General features: G+C 26.9%; 1 long non-coding RNA gene across 1 annotated transcript in view; it reads right to left on the reverse strand.

Annotated features, from left to right (window-relative positions):
* The window catches only part of LOC122506462, a 43987-nt gene extending 21048 nt beyond the window's left edge, over positions 1 to 22939 (reverse strand). Inside the window, exon 1 of the long non-coding RNA XR_006302006.1 lies at positions 22647 to 22939. This is a non-coding gene — a long non-coding RNA (uncharacterized LOC122506462). The remainder of the gene's footprint in view (positions 1 to 22646) is intronic.
* Between the last annotated feature and the right edge of the window lie 291 nt (positions 22940 to 23230).

Consider the following 23230-nt stretch of genomic DNA (forward strand, 5'->3'; position numbering starts at 1 on the left):
ATATTGCATATATACTTTTTCTCAATATATGACAAGAAAGTAAATCTTGCGCTTGCGCCAGTTCTCAAATTGGCGGGAAACATTAGCGTCCTGAACTTGAGTGGAGTCCTCGGGGGGAGTCTACATTACTTAAACAAAAGAAATTTGTAATTTACACAATCGAATACTATTCCTAAAAGAATTAGTGACAACATAAAAATAAGTAATTTATTTTTTTTTAAAATGTAAAAATTGAAAAGCACCTGAAAACTTACTATTCTCGAGGTTTCCCTGCCATTGTATTCTCAAAGTTGTTAACCTCCAATATTAAAGAAAACTTTGTAAACAAGTTTTATGAATCTTCACTTTTTTCCTCAAATTTTTACAAATCTTGTTTCACTTTTCAAAGAAGTTGTGCCTGCGCTTACAATAAAAACAAAGGTAAAGAAATCTATGTTGAGATATTAAATTCCTATTTCCGTCTATGGCTTTTCAAAAATTTCATTAGTAATAAAAGAAAATACGCTATTCAAAAAGCATGAAAGAAAAGTGTAAATGCAAGAATAAGATTTTATAGCGAAAGATAACAATTTCTATTCTCTTTAAATTTATTTTGTCTTTAAAGAGAGTTTATGAAAAATATCCTTTTGTAGTGACATTACCACCCCCCCCCCCTTTTCCCAGTCACAAGAGATTACTATTATTGTCATACCCATGGTGTTGACCTTCCAACCAGCAATAATGCCAGTATAGTTTTCTTGGAAAGATGAGACGTCAACTTTTGATATCGGATCTCAACGAGTTTTCACGTCAACTACTTTATTCAACGCTATATCGCAAAAATACAAGCAAATTCTCATATTTTCAAATACATGAAAAGTCCTTTTCTCTCATTTCTTTTTTATTTTTCATTACACTTCAAAAGAAGCTTTTCCCGTCTATAACAATTTTATAGTTAGATATATTTTATTTCCTTGCCATTATTCATTATCGAGAAACAAAAAATTTTTTCCTAAAAATTAAATATAAAACAAAAAAAATGAAAATAGAAGAAATAAATATAATTATTAAAAATTGGGGGACAAATTTGTTATACGAAGAATAGAAAAAATTTTTTTGCTACAAGCAGAAAAAAATATGCCGAACAAACAAAAAAAAAAAAAAAAGAAAAACTAACATGGCCAACTTATTTTTTTTTTTTTTGCCATCCCAGCAGACATTTCATCCCTTTTTCTTTTCTGTAAGGGGCGTTTTGCACCAATTCGACCATCGATTTTCCGCCCCTCATCACATTTCACGGTAATTCTCAGAAAACCAGGAACTTCTGGCGAAACCTTTTCCTAATTGCGGTCTTATAATTTGAAATATATCCTGTCGAATGAATGTAACTTTTATTTTTTCAGATTACACACTTTATTCTTTTATATAAAAAAGTTTTCTTTTTTGTCCCTAAACTGTCTTTTTATCATTTTTATAACGACAATTCTCATTCGATGTTAGATCAACGACCTCAGAGTATATACACTTTACAAAAAGAATTTGTAATTTTCACAATTGAATATGGAAAATGACAGGCAAAATTAAAAAATTCAGAACCTTTTAAAATAATTGTCATATAACAATTTCACCTTCTTGAAAAGCTAAAGAATTTTTTACAGTTCCTTTGTCCCTTATGGAATGTATGATAGTAATCGTTTTTTGAAATCAAAACACCTCTCGTCGTTGTTCGCAAGACTCATTGAAAATTAACAATAATGAAAGACAAAATTTCAATGAACGACATGAGAGAGAATGAAAAGCTCCATTTCTAAAGGGGGGGTGAGAAATAGAAATGAGTTTGGTAGTTAATATCAGAAGTGAAAATGGAAGAACAATTGAAAGGAATCGAAGCGGAATGACCTTATTGCCTAGTTGTGAGAGAACCCTGCAGTCGCCGTTTTCATCCAGTTACCACAATTTCATTGCGAGAGAAAGGGAAGAGAGAGAGAGAGGATGAATCCACTAGCCTTTTAACCCTTGTACGATGAATTTGATTTATATTGAGTCGTTTTCACCCACTAAAGTTAAAAAAAAAACAAACAAACCCGATCGTAAATTTTGGAACACACCTCTTATCATCGATAGATTTCACCAATGCATTTCACTTCTCTAACATATATTTTGTTTCACGATAACCAGAATATACGCTATTTTTTTTTTGCAATATACTTTTGAAAACTAGCTCTCGACAATTTTTCTTTATTATCTTTTTTCATTTCATCTCCATTTATATCAGAATTTATTATCTAATACAATGCATATGGAATTGGTGACAGTGGAAATAAAAGAAAAATTCTTCTCAGAAAAATTTGTTTTTCATGTTAAAAAAAAATATATTAGAGGCAAATCAGCAAAAAAATATATCAAATTCAATTCTGGTTGGGAATTACAAAATAGTACATTCCAATACACAAGACTATTTTAGTTTGTGATTCACACAATCGAATGTTATATGGAACTTTTAGGATAGTAACATCATATACTAAAGTTTGAAAATGTTACAAACTAAATTAAAAAATAATGTGTAATTTACACAATCGAATATTTATCAGAATGCTAGAAGCAAGATGGTACCTTCTAATACCCAAGTTTCTTGAAATTAAAATCTATTTGTAATTAATGCCATCGAACAAATTCATGGGAGAAGATGCAGAATTGTAAGACCTACTATACTCAATTTTAATTAACCTTATATTTTGTTAGTAATTCGCACTATCAAATGTTATTTAGTAGCGAACATCAAAGATGGTAACATCATATACTGAAGTTTCATTTTAAAACAAAAATAATTTTTAATTAACACAATCGAATGCTATTCATGATGGAACGCCAAATATAGTAACATCTTATGCACAAGTTAAAATAAATGTTACAAAACTAAATTAAAAAGTTATGAATTAAATGTATTTGTAATTAACACAATCGAATGCTATTCATGATGGAACGCCAAAGATAGTAACATCTTATGCACAAGTTAAAATAAATGTTACAAAACTAAATAAAAAAGTTATGAATTAAATGTATTTGTAATTTACACAATCGAATATTAATCAGGATGATACCTTCTAATACTTAAATTTCTTTAAATTCAAAAACTATTTGTAATTAACACAATCGAATATTATTCATTAACGAAGATTCAGGATGGTAAGACCTAGTACTTAACTTTATTTAAAATTAAAGTTTGTTAGTAATTTGGAAATTCGAAAATGATTTTGAAAGGGTGATGGAAGATGGTCAGGCAATGCTCCAATTTATATTGATTTGCATTTTATTAGTGATTTACACAATCGAACATTATTCATAATGGAACGTTTAAGATAGTAACATCTTATATTAAAGTTTCTTTTTAAATTAAAAAAGGTTTGTAATTTACTCAATCGAATATTAAGAATGAAAGAAGATGTAGGATGGTAAGTTTCATTAATCAAGTTTATTTAGATTTAAGTTTAGTTAGTAATTTGGACAATCAAAAAATATTTTTCACTATAACCATGGAAGATGGTCAGGTAATGCTCCAATTTATTTTGATTTGCATTTCATTAGTGATTTACACAATAGAATGTTATTCATGATGGAACGTCCAGGATAGTAACATCATATACATAAAGTTTGAAAACATTACAAACTAAATTAAAAAATGATTTGTAATTTATACAATCGAATATTTATCAGGATGCTAGAAGCAAGATGATACTTTCCAATACACAAGTTTCTTTTTGGAATTAAATATTAATTAACAGAATCAAAATATTATTCATAAATATGAAAGTTGCAGGATGGTAAGACCCTAGTACAAAACTTTATTTAGATTTAATGTTAGTTAATAATTTGAAAATTGAAAAAATATTTTGGAAGCCTAATGCAAGATAATCAGGTAATGCTCTAACATTATCTTATACTCAAGTTTCTTTTTAAATTAAAAAGAATTTGTAATTTATACAATCGAATATTAATCAGGAACTACACACGTGTACTGACATAATTTAACATTTAATTTATTTTAAAATTTTGTATTAGTTTTCAAAATTTTTATTCTAACCATTCCAGTGCAATTTTTTCGCCCGATAGCAAATGCGGAAAGTTTTTTTTTTTTTTTTTGAAAATCAAGAAACAGCGAATTCCTATTCTCCATAACGTTTTCTCTGCCTTACGATTTATTTTTGAATTTAAAATTGAAACGAAATAGAATCATTCTATTTTTTCAGGCCTTTTTCTTTTTTCATGCATCGCGAAGTTGTTTTTAAACGGAGTTTAAAAGAAATAAACATTCTTTTATCTAGAGAAGAAAAAAGGCCACACATTTGAATCGAGTATATCGATCCTATTTTAGGAATTGCTCTCCAAAGTAATATCCCATGAATTGTACAATATTTACAATTCATCTAGTACAACTAGAGTGGCTATAAATTCACTTTTTGTATAGATAGAGACCAGCAATCGATATGCGTGATTCCCCTCAGGATATATTGTGTATATATATATATGTATATGCATGTGTTTCAGTTTTTACTTCTATCGCAATCGATGCCAAAGATATGTTTATATTTTCATCATTTGTGATCTATTTATTTAAAGCGACATATAGTTAAAATTTTTTAAATTTTTATTTTAGGTATAAATATTTACATTCTATTATCGAATAGCGTCTAATTTTTCAGCAGTTTTCTTTTTTGAATATTTGAATCTTTTGACAAGATTTTAATGATTTTTAATATATTTTTTATTCTGGTTATATTTTAAAAATGTATTTTTTTGTAGAAAATGTGAAAAAAAATTCTTTTTCGAAATAAGTTTAGAGGTTATTTTAACTATTTAGGAATTTGTGGTTTTTAGCTATAATACCATTCGGTTAATCTAATTCTCCTGTGAAATTTAATTTTCGAGAGGGAAAAAGCATCGTTTAGAAAATTGAATTCAGTTAAGAAATAAACGTCATTTTCCTTTAGTGTTTAATTGCGATGAAAACTCAATATACCTGACTATTTAAACTGGCCATTTTCCTAGTACCTTAACGTGGTCGCTAACTATTGTTTAACGATGGGGCAAATTCGATACTGGCACAAACAATTTACGAGCACAAAGTCACTTGTTTAAAATCTGCAAACTCTATCAGTAACAGCATCAGATCAAATTGACAGGATTCCAATATCTGACACAATTTTCAATACATAAAAGCTGCATGTATAATAAATTGATATTTAATAAAGAACTGAACGCTTTTTCAACTTTCGTATATCAACAAAAATTATATTCATAGTCCCCTTAATATCAACACTTTTTGTTAATTTACCAATTTTCCTCTCTTTATCTCCTGAAAAGTAAAAATTTCTCTCTGTTCATTTAAAAAAAAAATAAATAATTTCATCCACAAAAAAGTTGATCATGCCATTTTAGAATCAAGATATAATTTTGAATGGGAAGCATTTTTATCAAATAAGCATAAAGGATAACTAAAAAAAAATCCCTCTGATATTATTGTATAATTTTCGAAAATAATATAATTATTTCACTTGTGTTATTGTTCATTAAGCATTCAAAAACAGAGCATATTGTTAGTTGGAAAATTTGTATATTATTTGAATTTATACATACAAAATTCCCATGAGCTTCAATTATTATTATTATAAAAACTTTTGAAACACGTGGATGAAATCTAAAGAAAAATAAAAAATTTGATTTTATATTTTACGTCTATGAACTATTTCTTGAATTGAGCTCGTTAACGACACGTGTATTGATTAGTCTGCATTTCTTTTTTTTTAATTTCATATGAATATGAAGTTCTACGCTAAAGTTTTATTGCTTGCAGTAAAATGAAAGTTGTAAAGAAATGTGCAATGAAAAAAATTTATTAAATTAAAATTATATTAGAATAGAAAAAAAAAATAATACAAGTGGAAAAAATGAAAAAGTAAAGTAAGATGGTACAAGGTAAGTTTGTTAATTAAAAATTTTCTGCTATTATAGAAGTGAACAATAAACTGAGAATATTTATATTGTGGAAATGTGTTTGGTAGTGGGGGCAGAGCTGGAGAAACATTCTACGTGACAACACACTTTGTCTTAAAGTGACAGTAGCAGTAGGCGAGTAAACATTCCAGCGGGCGGATGTGTCTTACCAAGTATCATCTTTGTTTTAAAAATGATTTGTAATTTATACAATCGAAAAATAATTTTATTTATATTTAAAAAAGTATTTGTAATTTATACAATCGAATTTATTTAGGGTGGACATTACAACGTGGTAAGTTCTTAAACTTAATTTTATTTATATTTAAAAAAGTATTTGTAATTTATACAATCGAATTTATTTAGGGTGGACATTACAACGTGGTAAGTTCTTAAACTTAATTTTATTTATGTTTAAAAAAGTATTTGTAATTTATACAATCGAAAAATAATTTTATTTATATTTAAAAAGTATTTGTAATTTATACAATCGAATTTATATAGGGTGGACATTACAACGTGGTAAGTTCTTAAACTTAATTTTATTTATATTTAAAAAAGTATTTGTAATTTATACAATCGAAAAATAATTTTATTTATATTTAAAAAGTATTTGTAATTTATACAATCGAATTTATTTAGGGTGGACATTACAACGTGGTAAGTTCTTAAACTTAATTTTATTTATATTTAAAAAAGTATTTGTAATTTATACAATCGAAAAATAATTTTATTTATATTTAAAAAGTATTTGTAATTTATACAATCGAATTTATTTAGGGTGGACATTACAACGTGGTAAGTTCTTAAACTTAATTTTATTTATATTTAAAAAAGTATTTGTAATTTATACAATCGAATTTATTTAGGGTGGACATTACAACGTGGTAAGTTCTTAAACTTAATTTTATTTATATTTAAAAAAGTATTTGTAATTTATACAATCGAAAAATAATTTTATTTATATTTAAAAAGTATTTGTAATTTATACAATCGAATTTATTTAGGGTGGACATTACAACGTGGTAAGTTCTTAAACTTAATTTTATTTATATTTAAAAAAAGTATTTGTAATTTATACAATCGAATTCAATCAGAGTGGACATTATGACCTGACAAGTTCTAAAACTTAATTTTATTTATATATTTAAAATATTTTTGTAATTTATACAATCGAATTTAATCAAGGTGGACATAATGACCAGACAAGTTTTAAAACTTAATTTTATAAATTTTCAAAAATTATTTGTAATTTACACAATCGAACTTAAAAAGTTTTTAAATTTGAAGTTTTCATATTTATAAAAATTTCCCCTAATTTAAATTTTTTAAGTTTTTTTTTTAAAAAGGAAAAAGTCTAATGTCTCTCATCAATTTCAATTAAACTTCTTTTATTTAATATAATATTGAATTGTAAAATGAGAACGATTCGTTAATGGGAATCACTCGTTTTCCGATATCGAGTAAAAATACTCTCTTGACCGGAGATGAGGCCAAACACTTTTCTGACATAAGAAGCTTGAGTAAGCACGTATCATGGTTTGAGATCGATGCGTGATTGAATTTTTCACGCTATGATGTTAAATTGGACATGTTAAAGCGTATCAATTTTATTACTTTTTTTTCAAAATAAATATTAAAGGTAGAATAACGAATGAAATTGTGAAGTTTATTTCAATAATTCATTTCGCGTAGTAATATATTACTTTATGTAATATTGACTTGACCCAATTAATTTACCACTTCTTTACATCTTGTTATCGTTTTTTTTTCATTTATACGGTAAAAATTAAATTACCTCAGTTAAAAATTAAAAACTTATAAATTGTGTGCAATAAAGAAATAAGAAAACAAATATTTTTGTCACAATTTAACATCAATATTCCAGATACGCTTGAGATTCAGAAAAAAAAACCCCGAATGCACTTTTCATCTTAAAGTAAAGTAACTCTTTTTTAAAGTCTTTTCTGAACTAAACCAAATTTCCTTAATCTCTGAAACGGAATCGATTATAGGAGTAAATTCCTTCTTTACTGTAAAATCAATCAGATTTTATCAAATTATTCAAATCCTCAAAGAGTTTTTTTTTCAAGGAACATTTACATCTTTTTTAAATTGATATTGTGGGGAAAAATTAAAACATCACCTAAAAGTAACAATTATTTTTGTTGTAAAATCTGATAGAGGAAATATTCGAGGTTATAAACAAAAAATAAATTTTCCTAACAGGCTATTATAAGTTTTATCATATGGCGTTAGGAGGCGAATTGGATATTCAAAAGCGTTCCTCGTTGACTTTAAAATTAGTTCAGCAAAGTTGGAATTTCGAATACGTTGGTCTCTATCTAATACTGGGTAATATATCGATTTTCGACGATTCAATGGTACTTTAAACATTAACTCAGATCTAAATGTTTTAAACTGAAATTTCTCAGTTAAAAAGAATCTATCATTTTTAATTTGTCTATTACAAAATATTAGAAAATTAAGAATTATGATTCATTTCTTAAAATCAGTTTATAGATTAATAGCACTTGTTTTTAAATAAAAAACTGTTAATGCAAATAGTTTTCCTTAAATTAGACTTTATTTGAAAATATTGAGAGAAAAAAACAGTTTTGAATGTACTTAGAGAAATATTTTAAAGTGAACTTTACTCACTTCTTCAAAACAAATCCGTTGATACAATATAGTCATCAATTATGCAAGAAGGTCACAGTCGACACATCTTCCAAAAGATAGGGGTCACGAAATTCCCAAATATAATCTATCAATTTTGGAGTTCAACAGATGTTTGTAATTAGCCTTAACCCATTTATCAATTGAAATTTGTTTCATTTTTTTATCAATAGTTCACTCTTAATTGTAGATTTATAACATCAATTCTTGACACTATCTTCATGTATTGCTTCCAATTTGACTAATCTGGGTAACATTTGGTAAAGCATTATTGTAATCATTGCGATCATCTCAAATAATTAAAATTATCGTTTTTGACAAATGGATAATCTATCACTAAAACTTATTTAGATATTTAAGTTTATGTAGATTTAAAAGTTTTGTAATTTATACAATCGAATATTATTATTCATGCAGGAAGATGCCGGATGGTAAGACCTAGTACTGAAGTTTATTCAGTTTTGATGTTTGATAGTTAATTTGTACTGTCGAATCTTATTTAGTATGGAACGTCCTAGATGGTAACATCACAAACTCAAGATTCATTTAAATTTGAAAATGGTTATTGTAATTAACACAATCGAATATTATTCATAAAAGAAGATATAGGATTGTAAGACCTAGTTACTTAAATTTATTTAGATTTAATGTTTGCTAATAATTAGAAAATATTATTTAAGTAATTTAAAGTATCAAATTTTCATTTCTGACTGACGTTGTCAGGGTGGAAAGTTGAAAGCTTTGCAAGAACACCAAAAGTTCAAGCAACGAAACTATGCAACAGGAAGACCCCTAGGGAGCAATGCAAATTGGTCCAAACACCTGTAGAAAATTCCACTTTGACAGCATTGTCAATCTTTAATTGCATCAATTCAGAATTAAAACAATTAAAATAAAACAACTAAATGTTAACATAATTAATTAAAATTTTCATAAATTTTTTCATAGTGAAAAGTATTACATGTAATTAGAAGTTCATAAATTAAAAATGTTGCATTAAACAAACAAAATTCCTAAAGTGAAAATACTATCATTAAGACACTTATTGATATAGAATCCATTCTATTACAACAGCTATTAGGAGAATTTCTACTTTGTCTAGAACATCGTAACAAACCTAAACCTAAACCGCTTAAGTTAGCTTTTCCACAACTTAAGAGAAAGTACACATCTTCTAATTGAGCTTTCCAATCGATTAGAGAATATGAACTTATTGCTTCTCGAAAATTCCCGTATCTCTAAACTTCTTCAAATTGCATTTGTATCAAACGTATAGCATATTTTATATTTATTCATTAATTACTATTATAATTTTAATATAATTAGATATTTCATAATAATTTATTTGTATTCGATATTATAGATAAAATTATTATATGCTGCTGTTTTAATATTAATATTAATTCCCAACTAGCGAGATGTATCAATTAATAAATACACTGTTGTATTATTTTCAAAAAAGTAAAATTCAACAATAATTGATTATTAAATTTCTACCTCAGCTTGTGGCAACAAAAGTTCATTGAAATTTATACCTAGAATATATCAATAACATTCGATCAAAATCCATTGTAGCGTTTAAAATAAAATTTATAATTATTAGTTTCTATATATATATATATACTGGGATCGAATATTGTTATAATATGATGCATGAAAATTGATAAAAGCCTATCGCCTACGACAAAGTATTCAACAATAAATAAATTTTAATTGAAAATATTTTTGCTTCCCTCACTAAACATCGCTTAATTAATATTTAAATAAATTTAATATTCATGATTAAACCACTTTGTCAAATTTCCATAAAATTTGAATCATTTTTTAAAAATGTATATACAATATAGATACATAGTACATACATTTAAAATATACATTTTTATAATATAAAAGAATTTGTAATTTAATCAAATTCTTGAAACTTCTATAGAAGTTAGGATAAAAATTATTTATAAGCAATCTAAAAGAAGGTTCAAACTTTAAAGATTATGACTTTAATTCATGTTTGCTTAAAAAAAACACAATTTTAAACTCCTTTTAATAATTAATAATAATTAAAATTGATAATGAATTTTAATCAAATAATGTTTTTTTTTCATACATTTTTAAAAAAAAGCGATTTTCTTTCACCCTAGAGATTCATATTCACGATAGCTAGGTAGCCTGACACGCAAATGCTACACTGCCAGAATTAGCTATACATATAAACAATGAAAAGTCAGATTCAAGTGAATTTTGCCAGGAGCAAATTTTTAACGATTTAATCTCACATTTTTTTTTATGTTTCTGCTTTTTATTCAAACAAGTAAAATTGCAAATTTTCATTTCAGTGAACATGTTTTCTTTGTATTCCCTGCTGATAATTCACAATAAAATGAATGCAAATTCATATTAAATTTAACACGAGTCAGTTACAAATTGACAGGTATTATATCCAGAAATACTTGGAAATTTTCATAATTTTTTTTTTCAAATTACACTATCCGCATACAAAACTATATATACAATCAAGTTTCATTAATTTTATTAATTAAATGAAAGAAGTTGTTTGTCCAAGTTTGCAAGTGAAATTTACTATTGCATTTTCATTACGCGAAGGGGGTCTTCAAGTTCTTCCAATTAAATCTGTTTCATTTCATCCCTGTTTTAAATTCGTTCAGTGACTTCAAACTTTTCAAGATGAAAGGTAAAAATTTTTTTTTTTTTTTTCATTTTCAATGTAACCTGCTGTATTTTATAATATTTTTTTTTCTTTTAATTTAATTAATGTACTTTATTCTTCTTTAGAATAAAGAAAAAGTAAAATAACTTGAAGGTATTTCGCTTTAGAAAATTTAATAACATAACTGAAGTTTACCCTTATGAAAAAGTTTATTCTCAGATTCTTTTTTTATATATATATATATATATATATATATTCGTCGAGAAAGAGTCATAAAATGCAACATAAACAACTTTACTTTAAGCCACAAAGAAAGTAAAAGTTGTTTCATAACTTTTTAACTTTTATGTGGAAAATTTATGAGACTACTTTTTATCAAATAGATATTCAATTCATTGAACTATAATATTTGCATATATTATTATTCTACAGGTGGTGCAAATTTTTCATACACTTCGTATCGGTTTATAGTGAGAGATTTATGATCAATTTGTTTATTTTTTTTCAATTTTATGGTAATTTTATTATTAATGTATTTGTAATTTATACAATCGAATTTTATTCAATGACAAAAGATGAAATTATTTTTTTAATTTTTTCATCCTTGCGAGGAGCTTTTTTTGGCTTTCTCAAGAGATGATCCAAAAAGTCCACATATATCTTACTTTCGTGGGACGTTTAGCGTTTTGCGCATACATGAATGTGAATGTGTTTTATGTATATGTGAATGTGTTTTGTGTAAATGTGAATGTGTTTTATGTAAATGTGAATGTGTTTTATGTATATGTGAATGTGTTTTGCGAATATGTGAATGTGTTTTGTCAATGTTTATCCGTTTTATGTACATGTGAAAGTGTTTTGTGTATATATGAATGCTTTTCATGCATATGTGAAAGTGTTTTGTGTATATGTGAAAATGTTTTGTGTATATGTGTAAGTGTTTTGTATATATGAGAGCGTTTTATGCACATGTGAATGCATTTTCTGTATATGTAAACCTGTTTTATGTATATGTGAAAGTATTTTGTGTATATGTGAATGCGTTTTGCGCAAAAGTAAATGTGAATGCTATTTAAGCATATGTGAATGTGTTTTCTGTATATGTGAACCTGTTTTATGTATATGTGAAAGTCTTTTGTGTATATGTGAATGAGTTTTGCGCAAAAGTAAATGTGAATGCGTTTTAAGCATATGTGAATGTGTTTTCTGTATATGTGAACGTGTTTTATGTATATGTGAAAGTATTTTGTATATATATGCGAATGAGTTTTGCGCAAAAGTAAATGTGAATGCGTTTTATGCATATGTGAATGCATTTAGTGCGTACATGTGAAAGCCCTTTCTGTATATGTGAATGCTTTTTATGTCAAAGTTATACAACATTAACTTGTATCTGGTTCTCGAGAGAAATTTAATAAGATCATTTGCCTTTTATGGAATTCAAGTATTTAACATTTAAACTATTAAAGCGTCGCAATAGAGAATAAATTCAATTACAGGAGAAAATGCATTTTTTTCACAGTAGTTGTTTTAAAAGAGGAAAGTAGGAAGAAAAGAGTATTTAAAGAAGCTTTATCGACTTTCATTCTAAATAAAGCTTGTAATGCTGACAATAATGTAAATAGAATTACTGTTAGGACGTGATACTTAAGATTTAATTTTCACTCATTTATAAATAAATTTTACAGTTGTTAATATAGGGTTAATTTTTTTGTCAATAAAACATCTCTAAATACTAATTTTCATTTTTACTCCTTTAACTTTTTTTCTACTGCTTTTTTTTCTTGCACTCCAGTAAACTGTTTTCTCAATTTCCCTCACATATTTCAAATTTTGCCATATACAATATGCAGAAACATTATTTTTAACAGTTTAAAATCGTATAGTGATAAAATCGATTGCATACATTCAGCTTATTTTAGACGATTCTAAAAACAGAAACTGTCAGCATTGGAGCCATTTCTGTTCAATTTGCTCTGAGTTTTCAATTATAAATAGATAAATAAATATTATTCTAAGTGTTTATTCTCAAAACAAATATTTCATAAAGAGGGGATGATTTACGTATCAAAATGCCACTTTTCTGATAGGGAAAAATTTAATTTTAGATTAAATTCCTTGCTAAGTTAAGAAAAACTTTTCCTATTTGTCAATTTGGGAAAAAATTCTTTTTGTTTCAGAAAATAGGTCAGCAGTTCCAGAATCGACACTTGTAATATTTAGGTGGCAACTTAGGGCACAGAGGTTGTTGCAGTTATAGGCGAAACGCTGCCTTAATTGCAAGCGCCAGTTGTGCCAAACAAGGAGGTTAAATGTTGTCCCGAAACATACATATTTTGTTCGTTTAGCCAGGAATATTCAGATTTTGAAAAAGTTTACCACTACAATTCATCTTTCTTGTTATGAATGTATTCTTGAAGTTTGGTAACAAGATAATCGAATTTTATTCATGAAGGACGATGTTAGATATTGGTAAGTTCTAATATTCAAGTGAAGGATTTAAAATTTATAGAATACTTAAGAAAGAAAATGTTAAATACTTAAGTTTCGTTAGATTTTAAAGCTCCTGAATAGTAATTAAATGTAATTGAGTAGAACACTAGAATCTACTAAGTTTTTTTTCCTAACATTATACAGATTATAAAATTATTTTCCTCCAGAAGAAAATTAGAAACATTTTAGGCTAAAATTTTTAATAATTAGAACTCGTCTCAGTTTTCATCATGTCTTTCATTTGATTCGGGGCGCAAATGCCAGAAGCAGTTACATTGAAATCGTTGAAAAGAACTCGAGAACAAAACATCTTTTTGCAAGTACACAGGGTGAAAAGTATAAGCTTTCTTTTTTTTAAAAAAAAATACACAGTCGAGTGTTGAAAACTGAATTGTGAAAAACACAATTTTGTAGTGGAAAGCGGAAGTCATGCGCATGATATAGCCAATGTCCAAAGTATAGGGCAAAGGAAAATCGATGTCAAACCCAAGGTTCTGTTTTTTTATTTATTTTTTTTTTTTTGAGATGAGGATTTGCATTCTTTTAGTATGTATTTTCAATATGCAGAGCTTTTTTTTTATTTCAAGCTTAGAAATGAAATATTTAATTTAAAAAATTTCAATCCTGTAGTATATTATGTAAAAACGTATCCAGATATTTCAACTGGAATTTAAGTAACTCCGAAGCTGGTTTCGTGTCATGCTTTCAATTTTTATATATGTATATGTGAAAGAGTTACTTCTTGCGTAAATAAAATATACAAACTTGGCACTATATCTATATAAATGCTTCATTCGCATTTGTCAGTCTCAACCATCCTAAACGAAACACGAAACTAGTTTCAACTGAAATCTCAAAGTCGTCTAAAATTTACAATCGTTATATCAATACCAGTGAATTGACTTACTTTTCACTCTTCTGTTTTTTATTTTCCATTCAAGAAAAAACTCTCATCCGAATCGTCAGATAGAATTATTTTCGTTTTAATTTCAACATAAATTCATTCATATTGTGAAAATTTTTCTCTGTTTTCAACAAATTATATATTTTTTAAATCAATAAAACGAAAAACATGAGAACATATTAAAACAGCTTTTATTTATATCCATCGAAAAATAATAGGAAAGAGAGTATATAATGACTTTTATGGAAATAACAATGAAATTGGGGCAGTGTTCAGTGTTTAAAAATTTTTTACAAACATATTTCCCATGTAGCACTAATAACATTTCAATTGTACGTGAATAGTTAAATTAATTACAATAGAAAATAATTAACTTAAAAAGGTCATTTAAAAAAAAAAAATATTGATTAAACTAAATTACTCATCAGTCAAATTAAAATGTGAATCTCATTAAAAATTAGCATTTAGGTAAATCAATGGCAACTGAAAACAAAATAAATGGAACAATATGTTGTATGTATATAATAATTATGTGAAATTGACAATGAATTAAATTTCCCCTATTTATTACAATGACAAATATTTATCGAATAAATTACTAATTATTCATATAATCAAATAGTTTTCCGTATAATGAAACTTTGACAAACTTCTATATTCTGTTTCCATTATATGTAATTTCAAGTTTTTTTGTATAATATATATAGTTAATTTGAAATTCGAGAATGCGAATATATAAAAATGTGGAGGGAATTTTTTTCCAATAGTAATTGATTTGTAAGTATAGAAACTTGTGGAATCAAATAAAACTTTAAATTCAATTATTGGACGGCTTTTCTCTCGCTTCTCTTAGTGATCGTCAAGTGCAATTAGTTTAATTTGATCACTTTAATGACTTACTTGTTCTGAACAAGTTAATATATATATATATATGTTCAAGTCGTCAAGGAATTATACGTTAAGTTTAATATTACTATAATAGAAATTATAAAACTAGACGATTGAACAAAAAAATATTCTGAAGTTACTTAAAAAAAATCTGCTTCCTTAGAATAAAAAGCAATTTTGTAATTTATACAATCGAACGAAACTGATTATTTTGCTTACTCTAGCAGACGAAATCTTATAGGGTTAAAAAGATTTAAAAAAAAGTTATTTTGTATTTTAATCGCATTATATCTATATTGACATGCAAAAATTGAATAATTGATTATATAGGGGTAGTAAAATATAAAAATTAATCGATTATTCACAGGCGAGAGTAGACAGACTCCCTTAAATAAATTCTCCATCATCATCATTTACTCTCCCTCTTTAAAAAGCATCTGATTCAGAAGATCCATTCATCTTCCACTTTCATCGTCTTCTTAGAGATATATATCTAATTTACAAACATAATTTTACGGTTACTTTTTTTCAATTTATCGTCTCTTCAATTTAATTTATAACTTGAATTTTTATCGCAAAAAAATTTTTAAATTACAAATAGGTACATTCTTATGGTTTAATAAAGAAAAAATATTTTTCCAATCGCGCAAATATTATAATTAATTATAATAAAATTTGGGGTAGTTAAATAAACGAGTAAATGCATTTGTCATTATTTCATTAAGGATTAAAATATTCATGCTGTGGTTAAATTAAAATGTTCGAGATAAAATTGGTGTTTGTATGGTTAATGACAACAATAATTAAACAGAAGCACTTGTATTAATTCAGATCCAATCGTAATGCCGCACTAATTGTAAGCAGCTTGGTACTAAGTGCAAGTCAGTGGCACAAGCATTCAAACATTCGTATTCAGTAAGTGAGGCATCTCGAGCCCATGGCAGGTAAGTCTTAATTGTAAAACATAATTTTTGTTTTCATCATTTTCGTAATAGATTCTTTTGAGAGTAATACACAACTTTTATGTCTTCTTTTCAAATTTCGAAGTTTTGAAATTATTTATAATTTGTTAATTGAATTTAATTGTAGGTGGAAGATGCAAGGTGCAACATAAAAGGAGTTTGTAATTTACACAATCGAATGTTATTCAAGAGACAAGACGTTAAGAAGTTTAATTAATGGTAAGAGTCCAAATTTTATTAAAACAAAAAGTATTTGTAATTTACACAATCGAATATTATTCAAGAGAGAAGACGGTAGGAAGATTAATTAATGGTGAGAATCTAAACTTTATTAAAACATAAAAAGTATTTGTAATTTACACAATCGAATCTAATTCAAGATAGAAGACGTTAAGAAATTTAATTAATATTAATTTATTTATATTTTATATTTCTGAACAACTTTTTTTTAAAAAACGTCTCATCCCTTTTACCACAACTTGTACAGCACCGGAACGTACGTGTATAAAGTTTAGTTAAAATTTGTTTTACAAAAATACATTAGATACCGCATATATGTAAAATACTACAGTTTTTGAATTAAATTTTACATTATGAAATGTTATTCATATTATAATTGCAAACGTAAACTTTTTAACAAGCCGCAAAGTGTTGTTAAAACGACCGAAATTATTCACTGGCCTGACGGGAATGTACATATGCTGCGATACATTAATTTTCTACAAAAAAAAAGCCTAGGCGATTCTTTCTCACAGAGAATTTTGGACGACAATGATACATAACCATTTATTAAAAGTCCACAATGAACCATTTATTAAAGTTTTAAAAGTGCTTACTTCTTTTCCCTATGGTTAGTAATTGGTTAACATTTAAAAAAACTTAGTTCTTATTTCTATACCTAATAAACGTCTCTTTTTTTCTATAAATTTCAATTTAATTTTACCTTTTTTAAACCTATATTAAAAATTAAATATAATAATAAAAGTTCCTTTAAAACTATAAAAAGAAAATTTACAATTTTTTTCCACAATAATTTATAGCCGATGTTAAAGAAATAGTTCTTAACTTCTGATACTATGTTCTAAAAACTTTATACTTTCAGGGAATTTTAACTTGAAATTTTCTCATGTCTATACTTTATAACTCAATAACCTAATGACTAGTAAATAATTGATGGATTTAAATTTACATATATTGACAAGTGGAAAATTCTTTATAGAATTATGTTATAAGTTAATTCATCAAGAAAGTTAAATGGATATGCGGAGAGTATAAGTAACAATGATACGATTGCATGTTCGAGGTGCATTAATGGCTTATTATATTTTCAGGAAATCAAGGGGATGAAGAACGTGTCAGGACCGAGTAATGGTTGTCGGACTGTGACAAAAGGCTTGTAGTTTCAAAGCCTATGTAAATATTAAACAGAGACAATATCAAGTTTATATATAACTGAAAAGTGTTGACCATATATATATACTGAGAGGTGTATTTAAAATTCTCTTTTGTACAAATTCAACATTTCCTTAACTATTATTTTTATTAATTATTTTTTTAGGAGAAAAGTTAGAAATGTGGTTGAAGATTATGATCCTAGCTCTCTTGGAACTGTTACGAATTTTAAATTCTGGAATGTTGGGAGGATCAATTTTTTTTGGGGAAAAAAGATTTTTTCTTTCTTAGTAACATTCGATTGTGTAAATTACAAAAACATTTTAAGTTTTAATATAGTCTAGATCCTTACCATCTAACATTGACTTCTCTTTCATCCATTATCATTCTGGCTTATCGAGAAGCCCGAACTAGCAACTTTTCTACTTCTGTTCCTGGACTTCTTTTATCAGAGTTAGACAAACTGTTTTTCATTTACCAATTGCACCTTTCCCATACTAGTGTTCGTGACCTAGGTAGTAAAAGCCATCTTGATAGAGTCACCTACGATTTTAATCAGGAGGTGTACTTTCCTGCTAGCCTTTGCTCTTACAGCTCTCGTGTGACTGACGTCTGGATTAACTTTCTTGAATTGTTTGCTCAGCACGTCAGCATACGACTTTCCTTCGTCGACTCTGATCAACATGTTTACACTTGTCATTCTACCTATCGTATTCAGAAGCATTTTCAAGAAGAGTATCATGTTCTACAGAATCATTTAAATTAGAAGTGCTTGTCTGGACCACATCTAATAGCAAATAAAGAAGCGCAGTAAAAAATTTTACATTATTCTTAATTTGCAATGTCTTCAATAATATAGTAGAAGATACATCATAATAATAAAATGGTATCATAATAAAATGGTTTCATTATTTCTGTTTAGAAATTATAAAAGGCACGATAAAAAAAAGTGCCAACTTGAGGTATTGCAACGTTCAAATAAAAGTGTACCAAACGATAAAAGACGTTTTAAAGATCCTCCCAACGTATTATCGCAAGGCATAGGAGCAGCATCAGGAAACTGATAACTGAGACAAACGACTTCAATGTGCTAAAGACGCTGGCTGGAGAATATCGCGAGATAAGAAATAATAGTAGAGATCAGATTCAGTCTGGAGTTTCCAAACCATAGACTAACAATATCGAAAAGAATCCAAAGTCCCTACAAAACGAATATTTTTTCTATAAAACCATTTAATTGATAGCCAAGGAAGACCAGAAAACTATTATTATTAAAATAATTATCGTCATCAAAACTTTATAGAAGTAAATGACTACTTTTCTATAATTATTTTCAAAAAATTAATTACAATTTCAAGAAAGGGTAATTAACATCTTAATAAAGATATATTTATTCTCTAATTTGACAGTAATTTCATTCTTATTTGTCTGGTACAGTTGAGACAAAGATCAAGTGGAAAACTTTCGATTATGAAACTTTCCCTAAAGTTCCCTAAAGAAATTAGAATGAAACACACTTTGAAATGAGGTTTTAATAAAGTCGAGTTGTTTCATTTTCAACTAAGCCACCAACTAAAAATATTTCAATCCCTATAACTAGAATGCTAATATTTATTTACAAGAAACATTTAATATTCAAAAATTCTTAATTATTCCTCAATTCTCATGTACTTATCACTATTTAAATTTACTCCAAAAAAATACATTTTTTGTTGATGAAATTGTGTTTTAAATTCAATAGTTGAGTTGCTCGAGAGCTTTTCACGCTTTTATAATACATATTCGAGATGAATCTCCAGTGAAGGAAAATTAAAAACAGTCTGAAAAGAAGCTACAAACGTTTTTTGGTGAACAATTCAGAGTTGCAAATCGAGAGGGTTTAATTATAAGTAGAAGCGTTCCAAGCGGCACTAAACTTTTTACATACATATAAAAGCACATAACAGATTTGAAATGAAACTTTTTACATAGCCGCGAGCACGTAAAATGTGGATTTTACTTTTTTAAAAAACCAAGCAGAATTGCGACAATGACATGTTAAAATTTTAAAATCCATCTGTTGTTCCAAACGTCATTCTAACATTTGTAGTTTAAAATAAATAATTAACTTCATTATGTAAAGTAAAAAATGCAAATTAAAAAATTTTTTTTTACATAAAACTTATTGTTAAAGTTTTGAAATTTTGAATTTTTACTCATGAATAATTTAAGATACATGATAATGAGAAGATTGATATTAATTCTTTCCATCCTTTCTTTTTTACCTTTGACATATTTACACTATTCTTTACCCTCATTATGCTTAAGCTATCAAACAGTTTTTAATAATTTACAAGGTACATTAGAAAATTAATTGTAATTCATGTTTACTAAAAATTGAATCTTAATGATTAGGTACACTTTTAATTTTTCTAATTCTTAACAACACAAGTTCTCTATGTTTATTAAAACTTTATTAAAATTTTAAAAGAATTTGTAAATTCACACAATCGAATGTAATTTATTAATTTATTTATGTTTATTAATGTAATTTATTAAAACTTAATCTGTACACAATCGAATATCATTCAAGAGAGAAGAATTACAAATTTGAATTTATTATTTAATTTCAAATAATATTGTTTAGAAAAAATTTATTTTTCCGAAATGTTATTATTAGCCAAAAGAAAATAAAATTAATATAATTTATTTAATCAAGCATGAAATTTACCTTAGAAAGAATAGCAAGACAATACTAAAGTTAATATTGTGATAGAGATAAAGTAAATATTGATTTGCCTGGCAATAATATTGTCCATAATTCTATAATGAAACAGAAATGTACTTCAATATTGTTAAAAATTATAGCAACAGTAAAAGACACCTAAAAGTAAATTTTTATAGTACTTACAGAAAATTTAAGGAACCTAATAATAAAACCTAATAAGAAAATATTTATATAATTAAAAAAAAATTTTTTGTCTTGTTCACAGATTCTGAATCTTCAAATAATGAAATATGTAATGTTCAATTTAAGATAATGGAAATTATAAGTATTATAAATTATAATATAGTATCATTTAGCAAATAGCATTTTAATACCTTTCTACTGCAACTTTTTTCATATGCATATTAAAAATGATAATTCTGTTAATGAAGTTAATCCATTATTAGTGCAAATTTCGTTTAACCTGGTATTTCATTTAAGTGGAATTTTTGCTCTATACGTGAAATCAAATATTAGGTCAGATTCTTTTCATGAAACTTTACGACTAATTTTCTTCTAATAATCTAAATTTATCGTCATTCTCAAATATGGGGTTAAATATTAAGGAAAACAAACAAATTGAAAGAAAATAAAATGAAAGTTTATATAATTTTATTTATAAATTATCCAATTATGATTAAGAATTTTCTGTTCTAGTTATTTAATATTTTGTAAAAAATATAAAAATAGAAAGAAATACTTCATCGAGAAATGAATATGAAATAAACAAAAAAATTGTATCCTTTTTTAAAAAATAATTATTGAAAAAAATGTTAGACTTTCAATTTTATGTTCCAATTAAAAAGCTTTAATTAAAAAAACAGAATCATATCAGATATATCATACACTATATAGTGTTAAAATTTTTACTGATCAAATCTCAAAAATAAATTTTAAAAATGCATTGGTAAATACTATTTATTTAAAAAATTTAACGAAACATAGTTTTTTGATCAATTTAAATAAAACACCTTGATTTCGTTTAAGCTTTAAAATTTCTGATTTGTCATATAAGAATTTTTATTTAATAATAAATCATGAATGAAGGTGAAATTTCGAAAAGAAATGAATACTAATACTATTTTCTGCTTTTTGAATTTAGAAGCTAAATAAATTCAGCTGTAGAAATTTCTGCTATAAAGTATTGAAAATTTCTTCTAAAATGTTTATTTTGAAATGTAGAGTATCAAAAATTCCTTAATTTACTCTAAAATAATTCATTTACGTCTTTGAATATTTAACAGAAATTTCGTTTAATTGAATTCGTTTTGAAAAATCATTTTTTCTAGTAAATGAAAATTCATAATTGAATTTTTCATCTCATCAAGATCTGAAATTACACCTCCCCCCCACTCTCCCTATTTACTACACACACACACACACACACACAATTGCCCCTAATGTTATTTCTCAAGTTCTGTTCTGTAAAAACTTTCTTTCCTCTTTTCGGTTAAAAGTTTCCTCGCTTTTGTGACCCTCTTTTTTTTCCCTGAGTTTTTGCGCCCCTCTCTCTATATATACTTTCTCACCTAACACACTTTGTGAAAATTTCATCTTTTTTTTATGATTTTTTCAAACTCTACGATATACTTAACAGATATGGTTAATATTATCTGGAATGATTAAATGAAACGATTGAATAGACTGAGAAAAGTAATAAGATTTGATAGATAACTTTTCATAATATGATCATCTTTATTATAGGTTTGTAAACTTTTTTGCTTTATTTACTTTGATAGGAAAGAAATAATTAATAATTTTTTTTTCAAATGAAAATAAGGGGTGATTTTTTTTTGTGTAAATATTAATAAAACTATGGTAAGAAATTATTCAAAGCGTGAGCGGGAACATCTGCCAGAATTTCTGATCATCTGACAAGCGTGAAAAGGTTCTGTGTGGGAGAGTATATGATATATGTATGAAGAGTTTTGACTCTCTGGTATTACTCACTTTTTGGCCCAATCACAAGAGAATTTTCGTTTAAGAAGAAGATGAATACGACAAAATTCAAGAATGGATTAGCGGAAGTGATTGATGCTTTTCCGTGGAAAGGAAACGAATGTCTCCATTCAGTTCAGTAGCATTTGAAATTGAATGCTATGTGTATATATATATATATATATTCGAAGCACTCTAAGAAAAGCACACACTCGCGATGAGAATAACGACGATAACGGCGACGACGACAACGAGAGAATGAGAGAAACGCGGGGGATGCAAAAGCCGACGTATGAACGCGACGGGCGTCGCGACGATACTGCGCCCTATTGGATGGCCCTGCGCAAATATACCAGAACTCCCCTTACGCCCCCTCACACCGAAGCCGCAACGAAACCCACGGGTGGCCGACGTCGCCGCTGGCAGCGCCTTTTGCCACCCCCTTTGCCGGCCACAAGTGACCCCCCCCCCTTCCCACCCTCACTCTACCAACAAGCATTAACCCTTACGCTATTGTCCAAAGGAATCGGAACTGATGGGATGCCGCTTTGTACTTCCGATTGCGCGCTTTTACTAGCGCTGTCTTCATTAGTTCT

Source organism: Leptopilina heterotoma, unplaced genomic scaffold (assembly GCF_015476425.1).
Source record: "Leptopilina heterotoma isolate Lh14 unplaced genomic scaffold, ASM1547642v1 Lhet_42, whole genome shotgun sequence".
Taxonomy (NCBI): domain Eukaryota; kingdom Metazoa; phylum Arthropoda; class Insecta; order Hymenoptera; family Figitidae; genus Leptopilina; species Leptopilina heterotoma.